Consider the following 19,202-nt stretch of genomic DNA (forward strand, 5'->3'; position numbering starts at 1 on the left):
GTTAGATCTGTAAATATCTAGAACATTCTGGTCATTTCAAGTCTTAGCCTAAAAAAGACCTCCTAACAGTAACTTCAATAATAACTACTCAATCTCATATCTCTCCCATTACCTTGTAGTGTTTTAATCATAGTACTTATCTCTATTAACATTATTTTGCTTATTTTTTAATTATTCATCGAATGTTATATCCACAGAAAACAGCTTGTTTTAGTCCACACTTGCGCTCCAGATCCTATAAGAGTGGCTGGCACCAAGCAGGAACTCAATAAATATGTATTTAACGATTGAATCTATTTTAGGGCTGCATTTACTGAGCAGTACATGAGTTCCTTAAAAGCCAGTCAGTTCTTTTTCACAAGAATTTTTTCAGTGCTTTAGTAAGTGCTAGGCATGACGCCAGAGGCATAAATCCTAAAATCTTAACTTTGCATACCTTGTGCTCCATTCTGTCCACTGGAGGCCCTCAATACATTTTGATTGATATTGCATGATCAATTGACGATGCCCAGATAAGATTACTACGGAAGATATTGAACATTTTGACAGTTTCCTACACTATTATGGGAACAGAGACTACTAATATATTTAAAGCACAGATTTGTAATTAAGAGAAAATGTTGGGTCACTAATAATAATATGCTAGTATATTACTATAGCTGCTATATTATAGTTATTTTTAAAATAGCCACTGCATAGGACATCCCTGAACTGATGGTCACATGGTGAACACACTGTGCCAGAAAAGCAGCTGATGATCAAGAGACAGTTTCACTCACTAGGCTACCACTCTGTAGTAGCACTGATGCAAATGCATAGGTGGACTCTAGCATGAGCAACTTGCTTTCTAAGATCCAGAATCTTATAGCACCTGCCAGAATGGTCTACGTCAGGCAAGTGTCTGTACCAGCTTGCAGGACATGACATGGAATCAAGGCAATTTATTAAGTGTTTACTGTGCATCTACAGTATGCCAGGCACTCTGCTGGGCATGGAGGTTCAGAGATAACTGAGACATAAGCCTGCTTAATTATGGATTATTTATTGAAACTCAAGGCTCAGTCCTCCTAAATTCCCTTCTTTGAGGACTAATTACAAGTCACTTTAATATAATAATTAATAAGAGCCTTGCAAATATTAATTCACTTAATCTTTACAAAATGTCTGTGAAGTGGTATTATAATCATCCCCATTTTAAAAATTTAGGAGTCTGTGATACAGTGAGATGAAGGAACTAGCACAAGACGCATTTGGTATGTGGAGGAACCTTTCCTATTCCACCAGCATCTCCACTGAACTCAAAAACCTCAATCCTGCACCTCACCCTGCATCTGATTTTACTTTTCATGAAGCTGGCCATCTAGATCTCATATCCTAACTTCTTCCTCTGCTTATTGTTTTTGGTAACATGTCAACCTTCCCTTGCCAAGATCCTGAACCAGTTCTCTATTTCTCCCTGATTGATGTACAACAATCCTTCCATCCCAACTTCAAGTTTCATTGATAGAAACTGTCTATGCACTGTGATGACTGTTCAAATGGACTGGTTGTTTTGGACTCATTCTTTCAAAAAAATTGGGACACTGTATTCCCCACACGGACATCTTGAAAAATGCATTCCTATAGGAAAAGAAGGCAGCTTAACAACCACAGACAAGTATTTTGAATCCCTACAAATAAGCTGCAATATAAATGCAAGACTATCATCTTTTCCAATAACTTAATTTGCCAAAGGGACACTATTCCCAGACCAATGAAGATGAAGAGTGGTAGAAAGCTGAAAATGACAGTTACAATTTCCCCCCAAGTGGCCCACATTTTTGAGTGTGCTGTCTATTTGCATTCATTTTTGATTTTCTACCACTCTTCTCTTTCCACCCTGTTACCCTCCAGTCTTTTTAATGAGGCATTTCTGTGTATGTGTGGTATGTGTATATATTTTATTTTTATATTGGAAGGAAATGGTTGTGTACAATTGTATTTATTATAAATAGGAAAGTCAGTCAGCAAGTGATTAAGAGCTCCACAATGAGTCGTAAATATTAAATTTCTCTTAGAGCTTTTGGCACTATGCAATGTTATTTCCCAAATAATGTGCATATAACCCCGGGTCTTATTGGCATATGAACCATAGGTTAAGACTTTTTGCTGGTTTTATCCCTAAGTACTCCTGGAATATAACCTACTTTCCAATGTGCACCCCCTCTTCCCCTTAATTGTGTTTATCTGAAAGTCCCACAAGAAGGGGTTGTAAGTTCCCATGTAATTTTCCTACTGCTGGTTTCTTCTGCTGTCCTTATGTTCCAACTCAGTGCTTGCCATCCTTCTGATTTGTTTTCTAATCATTTGGCTAGGAGAGCTTCCTAGGACTCTCCTGGGGCTACACATGAGGAAACACTGACCTAACCTTTACTTCCTGTGCCCTTGAAATATCTGCTGTTGCCACCTGGAGCTCTGGAACTGCCTGGCTGTGAATCTCCATCACCAAATGTCACCTGCAACGGTTATCTGAACTGCCAAAACTCTGTCAGGCTGCCAATGTGTTGTCCCTGAGCCGCTTTTGACCTCTGCTGCTCATCTCTCCAGCTGATGGAAATAAACCTTTACTGCTTCATGCCCTACTGTTTGTAAAGTAAGAGGGAGATCTTTCACTACAGTTACTTGAGTATCCTAGTGTTGAAGATCTAGTTGTTTGAGATTTGTTTTACAGCGTTGTCCTGAGCTCATCCACATTTTCCAAGGCATCAGACATAACTGTTTATGTCTCAATTCCAACTGCAAGAAATATTCAAGCATTTCCCTATGCCCCAAGGAGGTGCCACAGTATTTAGCACTATGCCACTCCCTTTTGCCAACTTTTGACTAAGGTGAATTGAAAATACAGAGGGCAAGAAATGGGTTTGATAGCAAGGAGGGGTAAGGTTGGATGTAGAGTGGGGATTAGTCAGTGCTGAGAGTCAGGCTGGACAAAAAAGGATCTCAGTGTTTACTCTGCCATACCAAAAATAATATTAGAAAATATACCTAGAATGGAAAGGAAAGCAAACATAAAACAGAAGGGCCAGGCCACAGTAGGTCAAAACCTAGGAAGACCAAGAGGAAAAGAAGGCTCAAGTGCGGAGCAAAGTGGAGGCTCAAGACAAAAGCACATGACTGGAATGGAGGATACATCATAAAAGACAAGAAAATCCACAGAAAGCAAGAGCAACAACAAGATAAGCTGAAGAGCAGCAGTGTTGCTGGGTGGAAGGTTCCAATCGTGATTTGTTCAGGTTCTTGGTACATCAAAAGAAGATTTGAACAGCATGCTTGAACAATCAGTGAAAGCACAGATTTATTGGAGCAGAAGGCAACAGAAGTGAAAGCACACTCCATGGAATAGTTACAGGCCCAAGCAAGTGGCTCAAGAGCCCTGCTAGCAAATTCTTCCAGGGTTTAAGTGCCCTTTAGAGGTCTCCCATTGGTTACACACCATGTAAATGAAGAGTTGGCTCATGGCCAATTAGAGGCAGAAGTGAATTGGCCTGCAGCCAACCTTAGACTGGCATGGATTGATGACTTATGCAAATGAAGGTCCCAGAATGGGCCAATCATAGGCCAGAGTGCAGGTTTGGTCTGTGGCCAATCAGTGGCTGGCATGAATTGGCACCTTATGCAAATGAAGGTCCTAAAAGACTAATCATTGGCCAGGGTGAAGGGTTTTTTTCTCTTAATTTAATTCCAGGAAGTTTATGTGAATCAGCCTTAGGTTCCCTGCCTTCAGACTCGACTCTGCTGCCTCAGCAGCATCAGTAGCAAGGAAGGACCAAGAGACCAAGGCAGCCAGCTTCCTAAGAGTGAACTGACTCTGCTCTTCTCTTGCTCAGTCAAAAGCTAATCTCAAGTAAACTCAACCTGAAGATCTAAATATCTAAGGGGAATTATATCAAAACATAGCACATCTGTAGACAGCAAAGAGCAATTATTTGAGGCATTTCCTTTAGAATAACCATGACATCCAATAAGATGATGAGCTCTGTGCACACATATATTAGAGAAACTCCACAGCTCAAGAGCAGATTAGGTCTTAGAAACTCCTAAACCTGGGGACTGCCTAAGCTGTTCCTAAATCTACTTGTCGATAAGTCCAAAGGGAAAACGTGCATGTGACCACTGTCACCATCTGCTGTTGGCAGAGAGAGGAAATATGATTTTTCTCTGGCTTTGTCCACTGTTTGCCTCCATAAAATTCCACAGTTGAAAATCCTGAAAATAGATTAGTGTCTTTACAAGCAAAAGCAGAATGTGGATGAACAAAAACCATGTGTGGAAAGTGAGTGATTCAGGGACCTGGATCTTCCTCTCCTTTCAAAGCTCTTATCTCCCCAAGCCACCATTGCTCAGTCCTCTGCATGCTAATTAAAGTCAACAAACACTTACTGAGAACTCTCATTGGGCCAGGCTCTGGGCTAAACACCAGGAGAAATAAAGAAAAAGAAGACTCAGTCTCTACTTTCAAGAAGCTTCCAATCTAGTAGGGGAGTCAGTCAAATAATTCCAAGTAATTACATCTTCTGTGTTACAGATTCCCAACAGGATGCAGGAATCTTTAAGGGTGATTTGGTTTGCAAATTGAGAAAAGTTTGGAGGAATCTTCCTTTAGCATTTGAAACAATATGTAAGAAATGTGTAGAACAGAGTCTTTTGGATAAAGAAGGCTGATTGAGTATATGCATTTCATTTCACTCTTACTAAAGCCCCCCAAATACGTACCAAGGAAATTTTTAAACCATATATGCACAAGAACAAAAGAGATTGGAAGAGGAGGCCACAGTCACAAAACTCTGGAATCTGGAGCAGATTAAGTAAAGCTGCGAAAGCTGAAACCTAAACTGGTAGTGGAGAAGCCAAGAAGGAAATTGATTTTTCCACAGAAGCTACCAAAGGCTCAGGAACTGATGGTCCCAGGTATCTCTGAAACTAAGCATGATGGTGATATTAAATGACAGAGGAAAGCCTCTTTAAGAAGAAGGTTAAACCCCTGATCCCTTCCCAGAGTCTGTTTAGTCAAGTATTGTCCTTCTCTCACTATCTCTTTAATGATCATAAATCAGATAATTTCTGAACTAAGGCGTATTAGTCTGTTCTCATGCTACTAATAAAGACATACCCAAAACTGGGTAATTTACAAAGGAAAGAGGTTGAATTCACTCACAGTTCCACATGGCTGGGGAGGCCTCATAATCATGGCAGAAAGCAAAGGGAAAACAAAAGCACATCTTACATGGCAGCAGGCAAGAAATCTTGTATAGGGGAACTCCCATTTATAAAATCATCAGATCTCATGAGACTTATTCACTACCATGAGAACAGCATGGGAAGGACCTGCCCCTATGATTCCAGTACCTTCCACCCAGTCCCTTCCATGACATGTGAGAATTATTACAATTCCAGGTGAGAGTTGGGTGGGGACACAGAGTCAAACCATATCATAGGGGATGCCAGGCATAGTTCAGGGAGAAAGTATAATATAGAAACAGGAAAAATAAATGAATACTGATGCATAGAATGTTGGAAAGCCCAGTCCTCTTCTCTTAATAAATTTCCAGAATACTATCAGACAGATTGAGTCCTGCAGGTACCAGAGAACTTTTCTGCAAAATCTGAAAATCTCAGCCCAAAGGGCAAACCTGAAAGTAATGACACAATGCTTCTCTAGCCATATCCCCACTCAGAGAGACCCACGCTCCAAAAATCCAGCTAGCTTGTTAGCTCATTCTGAAAATACGAGCACTCTTAGGTTTTTCCCCAAGAAAAATGAAAACATATGTTCTCACAAAGACTGGTACATGAATGTTTGTAAGAGAACTGTTCGTAATAGCCAAAAAGTGGAAACAATTCAAATGTCCACCAAATGATAAACAAATAAATAAAATGAAGTATACTCCTACACTGGAAAATTATTCAGCAATAAAAAGGAATGAAGGACTAATCCATGCAGTAGCAGGAGTCAACCTTGAAAACATTCTGCAAAGTGAGAGAAGTCGGTCCCGAAAGGCCACACTTTGTATGATTCTATTTATATGAAATGTCTAGAATGGGTAAATCTATAGAAACAGAAGGTACTTTAGTGGTTTCCTGGAACTGGAGGGAGGTGGGAATAAGGAGTGACTGCTAATGGGTGCAGGTTTCTTTTTATGGTGATGAAAATGCTCTTTTGTTTGATAGTGATGATTTTCACAACTCTGAACATACTAAAAGCTACTGAATTGTACCCTTTAAAAGGTGGGTTTTTTTGTTGTTTGTTTTGTGAGACTGAGTTTCACTCTGTCACTCAGGCTGGAGCGCAGGAGCATGATCACGGCTCACTGCAACCTTCGCCTCTTGAATTCAAGTGATCCTCGTGCCTCAGTCTCCCAAGTAGCTGGGATTACAGGCACATGCCACCACATCCAGCTAATTTTTGTATTTTTAGTAGAGATGGTTTTTCATCATGTTGGCCAGAAGGGTCTCAATCTCCTGGCCTCAGGTGATTAGCCTGCTGTGGCCTCTCAAAGCACTGGGATTACAGGTGTAAGCCACCACGCCTAGCCTAAAAGATGTACTTTAATGGTATGTGGGTTATGTCTCCATAAACATATTATACACACACATAACCAAAATTCACCAGACATCTGAGGAAGTAGTCTAACACAGAATTGTCCATTAGAAATATAATGCAAGTTACGTGTGTACTTTTAAATTTTTTGTAGTCATTAAAATAAATTTTTAAAGAGCTAGAATTAATTTTAATAATATATTTTATTTATCTCAGTATATCCTTAATATGATCATCTCAACAAGTAAACAATACAAAAACATTAGTGTGATATTTTACACTCTTTTTTCATTTGAACTTCTGAAAATCTAGACTATGTTTTATATTTATAGTGTATCTCAACTTGGACTAGCCAAATTTTAATTACTCAGTAGCCCAGGTGTCTAGTGGCTACAGCATTCTAAAATGAATGATACAAGCCAAATAAGTAAACCAAAACAAAGCAAAACAACTAAAAAAGAAAAATCCTTAGAGAAAGCAGAAACTACAGAAAAGGAAAATTTTTAGAAATAAGCTATTATTAATATGCTTAGGGAGTAAACAGAAAAATGTGACTCAGAAAACAAGAACAAAATATCATTAAAAACACAGAATCAAAAATTAAAAAGTTTTTAATTCTCTTTCTTAGAAAATTAAAATGATGGCAGAAATTAAAAATTAAATAGCAGTGTTTAAATATAAAATTAAGGAAAACTCCTTTATAGTAGAACTAAAGGATAATGAAATGGAAAATTACAGAGGTGAAAAAAGGAAATTAGAAAACTCGTCATGAAGGGAATCGTGGAATTAATCAAAGGAGTAATTCAAGAATATTTCCCAAAATTGAACAATGAGGGTTTTGTGGTTGAAATGACCCAATGAATAGAGAAAAATAAACCCCTGAAGCATATCAGTTTTGAAATACCAGAACACTGGAGACAAGAGGTTTTCCAAAAAGGTAAACTATAGGTCATGCCTCCAAAAAGGTAAACTGTAGATCAGACACAACTGGTCAACAATCAAAATTTCTTGGAGACTTCTCAACATCATCACTGGAGCTAGGAAACAATGGACAAATGCCTTAGAAATTCTGAGAAATAATGACTTCCAACCTGGAATTCTATACATAATCATACTATTAGTTGAGAGTGAGGGTAAATGAAGAATTTTTGGACCTGTGATATCATCCCCCTCTTTCATTTTTCTCTGCTTCTAGTTGAATCTCTTGACAGTGACTGCTCTTCCTCATGACTCATGCTTCCTATAACTTGGGTCCTTCCATGGTCCCAGCTTCCGTCTTATGGATCTTAAGCAGTAATTATTGAATTCTACGATCATCCTTTTGAAACACATGAGCAAGCTTTACTTTAATAGAAATTTTAGAAATTTTAATCATTTCAGAAATTTTAATCACTCTTTTATATCCTCCTTGGGTTTTCTTCAAACTTTCATTCTACTTTTTTCACATAATTTCATATACATGTAATATTGAAAGTCTTCTATTAATCATCCTATCAAATAAGCAACTTTAGTACATAAAATACTTAGTATATAAAATACTTTATTTAGTACATAAAAATTTGTACATAAAATCTTCTAGTTGGTTTAATTTCCTGCGACCATAAGTCTTAAGCTATCAGATTTTTTCTGGAATGAGTTTTCATTGTAATTATGAGTTGTAAACACTTGATCTAAACAACATTTATATATTACAAATTTTGATAAGTAACTGAAAAATAAGGGAAAAAATTTTAGTGCAAGTGCTGTCCAATGAGATAAATTTTTTTCCTATATTAGTTCATGTATCTGTGGGTAAAAAGGCCTTATTGCCAAATGAGGAAAGACTCAGCATTGACTCTGTTTCTACTCTGTGTTTCCATAAACGTAAACAGTGAGAAACTATATTTACATGCATAAGCTTAAGGGATGGACATTCTTATTTCCTTTAAAAAAGCAACGTCACTTGACTCTTTTAACTCCTTCCTGGTTATGAACCAAAATCCAAACAATGCTCTACCATCAAAAGGTTATTTTTAATGATATATCACCTGACAATTTCATTGGAATGTAAAAAACTGAAAACCACCTGAACTGAAACAAACAAACAACAGCAGCAACAAAAAAAAAACCTAGACATTTGAGTCTTTCTCTTTCTATATTTCAGTAAAAATAGTCTTTATGCAAACTTAGAAAATTATCATTTGTGTTTCTTACTGTTGAATTTAAATTCATCTTGGTTAACTTCAAGAGGGAATTGAGAAAAATCAAAATATTATTAAATTTAATACCCCTTTGCAATTGCAATATGTTTTGATAAAATACGTTCATTCAATCACAAGCTTTACATACACATTCATCAAAACCTTGGAGCTCAGATTTAGCTTATTCGGGTTATGGGAATTCTCTGCCATATAATTTAGTTAGGAAGGCCAAGTCTCATTTTCTCCCCATCAGCCATATGAGACCTGTATTTGTCAGAAACAGTCCAATTCTATTTTTCAGTTGCAATAAGCATATTATTAAGCACTTCGGGGAATATATGTTTTTAAAAACACACACAAAAATAGACTACATATTGTAAAATACATTACTAAAATTATTCAAGATTATAGATCTTTATATAATTAATACATCTATTTCATAATAAGTTTTAAAGATACTAAATCAATATCCTATTGTTCATTTTCTACCTAATGAGAACATGATACGTTGCTAAAATTATTATTTATGAATCATGAAGTATGATAAAAAAGACATGAAATTTAGTAAATATATTCCAATGTTTGGCTTTCAAGAACAATTAAGGATCAAATCTTTAAAATAAAAAATAACTCTATTCATTAGGCATTATAATCAAACTTATATACTTTATGAAAGAGCATAGACTGCTAAAAATTAATTAGATTGGCTAGCATATATTTTTTGTTAATAGAAACTAGAAATGCTAAATATTTTATGGGATAAAATAAAATATTTACCATGTTTGAAATAAACATTTCAAAACATATTTTAATAAAACTGCTGTATCTGTTAAGTAACATCCCAAACTCAAAGGAATTACTTAAAAGTTTTATCCATGGGTTTTCGTCACTATATCTTAAAAATTTTGGTAGTACTGGGAAATATTCCAGTTACATTTAAAAGAATCAATAACAGCAATCAATACTGCTTTGACTCTTGGAAGGTGCTTTTTGTTCTCAGCTAATTACGTGTCATAGGGATAAGTATGGAGAATAGCTGAAATAAACTTGTATTTCAGTATTTTCTAAAGTTGTTTCAGTGTTCAATATTTTCTACCATTTTCCTTTGCTCTTATGGGACCTTCCCTCAGAGCTATGCAGTCTTAATAGTTGGAGGATTAAACAAATTTATAACTGCTAATACCTATCTATCACATGTCTATATACATAGATAGATAGACCCTACTCTGTCATACATCTGAATCTGAACAGGCCAACTAGGACAAAAATACTGATTTTCCAAGAACGAACTTCACCTTTAACTGCAATATGTATAAGACAGGAAGTGTTACCAGGTTATGGTGACTTGATTGATTGTTAATGGAGCCTTCTCTTTTATTTGGTACTCTTTAAGTTTATATAGACCAGGAAAGGTTTGTGGATGGATGAAAAGAAATGCCTTTGCTTTGTCAAATGGGAAAAGAGCAATTGTTGAACTCAGACTCAATCTTAGCTTCTGCAGTCTTAGGAAAGAATGTACATGGAAGTTGAAGGGCTAAAACTGAATATCTAAATCTATGCCTATACAACCCTTAGAAAATCCTGATGTGGCCCAATTTGAGGACCACCAGCCTCATCCACTTTACTCTTGCAGCGTCTGGGGTTCAGCTAACGGTCCTTTGTGTAGCTTTTCTGTTTGTATTGGATATGACATGCAGGGATACTCCTCACTTATTAACTTGTCCAAAGTTTCCTTTGTAAAATCTCCATTCCAGAGGACTTTTTGAAGGTTTGACCTCAGAAATGACAGTGAGCAGCTGTGGCTTTCAGACTTGACCTAGTCCATAGATCTCACAGACCTTCACAGCCCCAGTTGTCTCTGCTGTGGCACAGTAAAGGGTGGGACCTTTTAAACTCCTTTGGTTGCACTCCCTTCCGGATTTGGGTGAGAGCTGAAAAACTGCCCATTGTGTGGTGCCAGGACACTTCCTGTGTAGCACAATTAACAAACCCTCTACTGGGGTCACTGCCATGTCTTAACCACATTATACTACTTTGTGGGCTTTATTTACAACTTCAGAAAACATTATTTTTAAAATGTTAGAATAACTGATTTCAAGTATTTTGTAACCTTATCATAATTTTCAACCTATCAGAATTTTGTTAATGAACATGAAATACTCCATTTGAAAATGTTGCTTTTAAAAAGAGTATTTAACATCATTTCTCTTCATTCATTCAGCAAATAGCTAGTAAGTACTTGTGTGCCAGATTCTCATGGTGATGTGGATACAAAGATGGAAAAAAACAAAAAACAAAACAGGATTGCAAACAATAGAAGAGGAGAATAGATTGGTGGTTGCCAAGGTACGGGGATGGGGTGGGGGTGGGGGTGGCGGAGTGCCGCCCTAAATGGGTAGACAAGGGAATTCCTTTGTGGTAACAGAAGAACCCTGTATCCAAAGGTAGATGTAAAACAGAGGTTGGCAAACTTTTTCTGTAAAGGACCAGATGATAAATATTTTTAAGCAAGTTGTGCTTGGAGAAACAATCAACTTTAGCAAGAGGTTTATTTGTCTTATAGATAGTTCACCATGAAAAATTTGGAGGCCTTTTACAACTACAGAGAGAACCTCTCAATCTACCCTTCTCAGATGGAACTGGGGAGCCCTGTACTAGAGCAATGAAGTCTGTGGGGAGTAGGACGGAAGAGAAAGAGGAGGGAGACCAGAAAGAGTGGAGTCTCCTGCATCTTGGACTGACACAATAGGAAAAATAAAGATTTGTATTAGAGTTGGCGAGCTGTGGCCTCTAGGGCAAAACAGATGGCCCACTTTTTGCTTTTGTAAATAAAGTTTTATTGGAGCACAGCCACATTTATTCATTTATGTGTTATCAGTGGCTGTATTAGCACCACATCAGTAGACTTAAGTAATTGTAACTGAGACCATATGGCTCACAAAGCCTAAATACTTACTATTGGCTCCTTAAGACAAAGCTTGCTGACTTCTATTTTACAAAGACTTTGGACTCTGTGGCTTTCTTTCTGTCATTGTGCTGATAAGCCCTCTCAGGTGTCAAAAGCACAACAGAGGACTTATATTGAGTTCATCCATACACCAGAGTTGTCTGTATCTGTTAACAAAATTTTATGTAAATTCAATATAAAATAGGATATGTAAAAACTAATCAATATGATCCACTTGAAAATAGTAAGTTGCAGAAGAGTAAATGTGGTCTAAAGCCATTTTATAAAATGTAAATATATAAATGATTATATTTTATAAAATGAAATATGCATTTTTGTATACTTATAGAAGAGAAGCCATTGATATGGGTGAGATTATAGGTCAGTGGGGATACAGGTGTTCCAAGGAGCCATGTGTTACACGAGGGAGGGAAGAGGGAGAGGAGATTGTTACACAATCTGAGCTGAGTGAGGAAGGGAAATTATTTGTTGAGTTCATAGACCCGGGGACAAGTAATGAAAACTAAATTGTAAGGCATCAGATATGAGATGCAAAAATATTTTGAAGTATCAGATAATTGTCTACGATATTGAACATGAATAAAATTTTGTAATGTGATTTAATATTTAATTTCTGAAATAAAAGGATGGATGATTATTCAATTTTGTTTTGTTTTCATGAGTTGAGTTGCATTACAAGACAATGTGCTCATTTAAGTGATAACTTCTTCTCTTAACAAAATTGTTCTTCTCAATACCTTTCTGAGCAGTTTCTTGCAATGCCCTTAACAGGTTATGGCTAAAGTCAGAAGACTTGTTTCTTAAACCCTGATGGAAATTTCTGTGTGTTGCATTCATTTTTGTTGCCAATCTTAGCTTAGCAAGCCTTTTTTATCTATAAGGAAACTTTGTTAGACTTCTTTAATTGACCTATGAGGTTGGCACTGGGCTCAAAATTAGTTACTATACTCGTGCCATAAGCCAAAATTCAGCTAGTTACATCAATTGCAGGTGTCACCAATGGGGAGCTCACCATGTAACAGCTACAGATTTGACCATGACCCCTTACAACCTTGCCACGTTTCCATGGCAATGAACTAAGAAAATGAAAGTGCTGAAGGGATAAGTAACATACAGAAAGCAACAATTCTTTAAGAAAAAAGTACTAATTTTGCATCCGGATAAACTTCTTTTTTTGAGATGAAGTCTTGATCTATTGCCCAGGCTGGAGTTCAGTGGTGAGATCTCAGGTCACTGCAGCCTCTGACTCCCGGGTTCAAGTGATTCTCCTGCCTCAGCCTCCTGAGTAGCTGAGATCACCCCTTGCTAATTTTTTGGCTTCTTTTGTTTTTTGTATTTTTAGTAGAGAGGGGGTTTCACCATGTTGGCCAGGCTGATCTCAAACTCCTGACTTCAAGTGTTTCACCTGCCTCAGCCTCCCAAAGTACTGGGATTATAGGCATAAGCCACCATGCCCAGCCTACATCTGGATAGATTTTTTTTTTTTGAGACAGAATCTCATTTTGTTGTCCAGGCTGGAGTGTGGTGGCACAGTCTCCACTCACTGCAACCTCCATCTCCTGGGTTCAAGTGATTCTCCTGCCTGAGCCTCCTGAGTAGCTGGGATTACAGGCATGCACCACCACCCCCAGCTAATTTTTGTATTTTTAGTAGACACGGGGTTTCACCATGTTGGCCAGGCTGGTCTCGAACTCCTGACATCATGATCCACCCACCTCAGCCTCCCAAAGTGTTGGGATTACAGGCCTAAGCCACCATGCCCAACCCAGATAGATTTCTTAATGTTAGATAATAATAATTTTTAAAATATATTTTCAGTCATACTCTAATACAACTTTAAGATTAGTAAACTGTGAACTTTAGAAATACATACAGTCAAGTCTATACATGTCAGTCATTTAGAATTTCTCATTTAAAGAGAGACTTGCTGAAATTTAATATTATATTATGTATGAGGAAACATAAAAGGGAAAGAAAATTTATTGGCCAATAAATCAGAATGTCTCTTCAACTTACATAACTTTAGGCAGAACACTTAATTTTCTGAATTTCGGTTTCCTTATTTAAAAACAACTGAAAGACAGATTCCTCTTTCTTCTTCAAATGTGTAAGGGCCATTATTTGTGGAAGCACTGTACAAATGTCAAGCTTTACACAGAGCCATTTCTTGACTATCTACACTGGTTCTACTGAGGGATGTTCAAGATAGAACCATACCACAGAAAAATTGCACACTATTATTTTCCAAAATATAGTATCATAAAATTTCAGAGCCAAAAGCTATATTTGGGATATTTTTCTCCTTTTTTTTTTTTTTTTTTTTTTTTTTTTTGAGATGGAGTGTCACCCTTGTTGCCCAGGCTGGAGTACAATGGCACAATCTCGGCTCACTGCAACCTCTGCCTCCTGGGTTCAAGTGATTCTCCTGCCTCAGCCTCCTGAGTAGCTGGGATTACAGGCACACACCACCATGCCCAGCTAATTTTTGTATTTTTAGTAGAGACAGGGTTTCTCCATGTTGGTCAGGCTGGTTTCAAACTCCCGACTTGAGGTGATTCACCCACCTCAGCCTCTCAAAGTGCTGGGATTACAGGTGTGAGCCACCATGCCCAGCATTTTTCTCTTAATTATTTGAAAATATTTCTCCACTATATGTTTCCAAGACAGCACTTAGCACTGATTTTCCTCCTACTACTCTACCCACTTCTTCCCAGGCTCCTTGCCCACACATCCTCTAGTAATAGGACTTTTAACATTAGAGCTCCTCCAGGTTCATCCCTGGCCCCTCTTTTCTTCTTACATTATACCCTTTCCCTAAGTCTTCTCAGCTACCTCCCTAGCTTCCATCTCCAACTTCATGCAAATATCTTCTAAGATTTTTATCTCAAGTCCACTCCTCTCTCTAGCCCCAACCCAACTACCCAATTGCCTGCTTAACACTTCTGTTGAACAGTTCAAATGCAGGTCATATAAAATCTCTTCAAACCTCACCTCATGTTTTTCTTTCCCCTTTGTCCCTCGAACTCAGTCCTCTTCCACGTTCGTATCTCAGTGCATCTTAAAGTCCATGTACCCAGATGAACAAATCAGAGTCTTGGAAATTGTCCTTGTCATTCCTCTATTACTTCCCATAATCAAGAAAACACTTTAATTCTATAGGTTTTTCATTTAAAAACTTATCTTCTCTTCATCTCTACCAAAGCCTAGATAACTGTCATCTTTCAGCTGAACTATTTTAAGAACCCTCTAACTCTTCTCTTGTTCCAAGTTTAACCTGTGTTTCCACTGCATCCTAAATCTATGATTCTCACATCAACTACCTTATGAAAATCCTCCAATGGTTCCTTAGGCTAAAAATGAACATCCAGCCCACTAGGTTCTACATGATCTACCTCACCTACCTGTCTAGCCCTATATTATTTTCTGTTGTCGCTAACATTTTGTACTTCAACCATCTGGTCTTCTTTCTGTCCCTCCAAAATGTCATGTTCTTTCTTGTCTACGGATCTTTGAACAGACTCCTTTTGCCTGGTACCATCATCTCCCCGCAAACTCACCCAGAAAACTCTTATTTATCTAGAAGATGCAGAGCAAATGAAATTTTGTCATGCAAGTCTTCCTGAAGCTGCTGATGAGGTCATGTTCTCTTCTGTATGCTCTACTTTTCCTTCAGAGCATTTATCACAAATTGTATTGTATTTTTCGTGTATGTGTGTTTGTATGATTTCTGTTGCAGTTTGATATCTGTCTATACTTACTGGGCTGTAAAGATTATCTACAACCAAATCTGTTTTGCTTAGTCCAGTGTGAATATAATGCCTGGCACTCAAAAAATATTTCTTAAATGAATGAAAGAACGTTAGTTCATAATGGAGCCAAACGTCACAGGCCATCTTTCTGACTGATGACCATTCCGTTTCTGGTTGAACTATATCAGCATGGCAAGATATTACACTTTTGAACAACTCTCTTAATGAGAGTGTTTAAAAGTATTGAAATCTATTTTCCCAATTTTAACCAAATATTTGTGGTTTTTTCCCAGAAGAATAGGAATAAACAAGCTTACCCTCTCTTCCTTATAACTCCCCCTGAATATTTGAAAATCTTTACTATGAATTGTGTTTTAGAGATAACCATTATTTCTCACTGATTTTCTGATGTGATTCAGGGCCTTCTATTACTCTGATTAGCCTCATCCCTCTAGTGGTTAGGAGAAAAGGCTCCAGACCTAGAAATCGTGCTTCAATCTTGGTGCTGCATTCACTAACTTAAGAAACCTTGGCAGATCTCACAATATCTTATTGTTTTCATTTTCTCATTTGTAGAATGTAAATAATTACAGTATCACCTCACACAACTGCTATGAGGAATAATGAAGTTATTATATGCAAATATCTTAGAATGGTACCTGGCATTGAGTAAGCACCCCTCAGAAGCAGAAGGATAATAATATCTGAACATGGCAAGGTGTGGTGGCTCACGCCTGTAATCCCAGCACTTTTGGAGGCCAAGGCAAACAGATTGCCTGAGGTCAGGAATTCAAGGCTAGCCTGGCCAACATGGTGAAACCTCATCTGTACTAAAAATACAAAAATTAGCTAGGTGTGGTAGCGCACGCCTATAATCCCAGCTACTCGGGAGGCTGAGGCACGAGAATTGCTTGAATCTGGGAGGCGGAGGTTAAAGTGAACTGAGATTCTGCCATTGCACTCCAGCTTGGGCAACAGAGCGAGACTGTCTCAAAAAAATTAAAAACATAAAAAATAAAATATATATATATATGCACACTATATAGGGGCTGTTATGATTATTGTTATGTAACTGAATTAGGGTTCAATTTGGGAAGCAGATGTGAGTTATGGAATAAGGATATTAATATAAAAATTAATTATGGGAGGAACTAGGGAAGTGAAGGTCTAAAAGGAGCAGTTGGGATATTGGGTGAGTCACCATTACATCTGAGAGGCCCGAATCACCCACCTGCCAAAAGGAGTGCCACAAAGTGGGTTGTATTAGAAATACCTGTGTGAAAAATGGTGTATCAGTGTTCTAGCATCTGGTTTGGACTGGAGGCCACCATTGGTCCATGGGAAGAAAAGAGGGATGTAAAATACAGAACAAGGATACCTGTCATTGCTGTCTGTCACTGCTTCTGCCACCACCATCTTCAGAGAGCAAGGCTGCTGCTTGACTTCCAAATCTAAAAAAGAAAAAAAATTACCAAAAAACTGTTTTGGCCAACTAACTCAAAATCACCCAGTGAAGGAGATTCAGGAAAAGTAGTTCTATGTTAACCAGCTTGACAATAAACCACACAGCACAGTATGTAGAATTGCTTCAGGTTGACAACCAACTGGTTAACATTTGCCCCTGGTAGTAGAATCCAAGTAGGACACAACAGCACAGCACAGTGGGGCTCCTGCAGCCGACACTCTGCAAGTGGAGCTTCTTCTAGATTCTAATGAAACATCTTCCAAGCTTGCATGACTTTTTGGTCATGGCACAGTTGTTTTGTATTGAATTTTATGACATTGAAAAATCCCACGGCCATCTTCATACATGCTGCTATTGAAACAGATCCCTCAGACACACTATTTGTATATCTGGTTTTGTTTTTTCATAATTTAACCTCATACCAATTTCAGCGTGTAAATTGGCAGTTATGCTTTGACCTGTTCTAGTTGAAGTCATTTCATATTCTTGATGTTGAGATGCAAATGTTAGCTAGCCCTCCTCTATTCATTTCATATGCAAATTAATGCACATGTATTGGGGGATGGAGAGGAAAGGCCCTGAATAGGGCAGATCTCTATAGCACTTCTCAAATGCTCCATGGAACATTAATTCACTAGATGCTCACAACAAATGTATACAATATTTCCCTCTCCCTCTTTATACTTCACTAAATAGCTGTGGGAAATACTAGGTTCAGCAAAATCTACAGATGGCTGCTGAACATCCCAGAAACTCCATTCAGTATATATATAAAATAAAGCTCCCACTCACCTGCTTTCTTTCCCTTATTCTAGGGAACTGAGATTTTGTTCACCAAATCAAGAATTTTGTGACCCTGGCATTTCCATTAACAACTATGCACAGTGTTGAAACTTCTCCCTCACCCTGACCAAACACATCGACACTTATCTCTGGCCCACCTCACCAGCCAGAAGGTTTTGTTTGGGACCCACCTGGGTCACCCCAACTAACCTCCATAATTCTAAATCTCAAGGAGAAAATACTGGAAGTGGGGGTAAGGGGCAAGTATTTATTCTTTTCCCCTCAGAAGAACCTCAAACTTCTTATATAAATTAGGCCATCTCTGCCTAGGACCAGCTTTGCCTACTAAGGACTTAAAGCAGTGGCAGCATTAATCAAGTCCAAAAAAAAGGTTCTTAATACTGTTATTTATAAAACTGAATGGCCACTTAAGTGACTCTATGCTGAATAAGAAGGTCTGTTCCTGTAGCCAGCTGTCTCCACCCTTAGACAAAGGAAAGGCTGGGATTTTCATCATCTCCTTAAATCCTATTTAATCTTTGCTTTGACAAGTGCCTGGTTAGTTACTTCCTAGGATTTTGAGAAGCTTTAAGTGAAATAATCTATATAAAGTGTTTAGCATGGTTTGTGGAATGGAATGCATGCTACATAAATGGAAGCTATTTTTATGACTGAATGTTTTAATCTCCCTAATTACCTTTAAGGACCCTAAGGATAGGGACCAAGTCATATGTTTCTTTTTATCTCCCTAGTAATTAGTGCAATGTCTGGCTCATAGTTGGCTTAATAAATATTTATTGAAGAAATGAAGATGCTTATTTCACACTTTTCTTTGTTCCTATGTCCCTGTGCTCCTTGAATCCCATTTGGATAATGTAATAATTGCCATTAATAGCAAGCATTTACTATCTTCAATCCCAGTTCATCTAAAAATCTCTGAAGTATGCAAGGGAAGCAGAATTTGAAAATTCCTCTTATTTATGTCTACTGTCTTGGAAGACCAATTCCAGGACTCAGTCAGACACCTGCTTACAGAACAGTCTCTTTGTCTACATTGTCACATAAACGAAGTTGGTGCCGTGATTATGTTTCAATTAATCCTATAAATCTCAAGTTCAATTTCAACATCCTCCACATGAGGCTGGTACTGCACCAGGCTGCTTCTGCTCACTATTGGCTGATGGTGGCAATTAAGGATTCATCCAAAATGTTACCTGCTAGTAGAAAATGTCATAGTCCAACCTGGAAGCCAATAGCAGGCAAAGTCCAGTTCTGCTCTCATGTAGGAAGTGTAGAAATGAGGCTAACAGTGAGAGATTCAGGCCTCCAAAAAGCAGAAGAGAAGGCTGATTCTGTGGCAGAGGTTAGGGCTAGAAAACTCTCCTTAACCTTCACAGCCAGCGCTGTCCAATAGAAGTCTTTACAGTTATAGAAATGTTCTATTTGTCCCATCTACTCTGTCCACATGTGACTATTGAGC

Source organism: Piliocolobus tephrosceles, chromosome 14, assembly GCF_002776525.5.
Source record: "Piliocolobus tephrosceles isolate RC106 chromosome 14, ASM277652v3, whole genome shotgun sequence".
NCBI lineage: Eukaryota > Metazoa > Chordata > Mammalia > Primates > Cercopithecidae > Piliocolobus > Piliocolobus tephrosceles.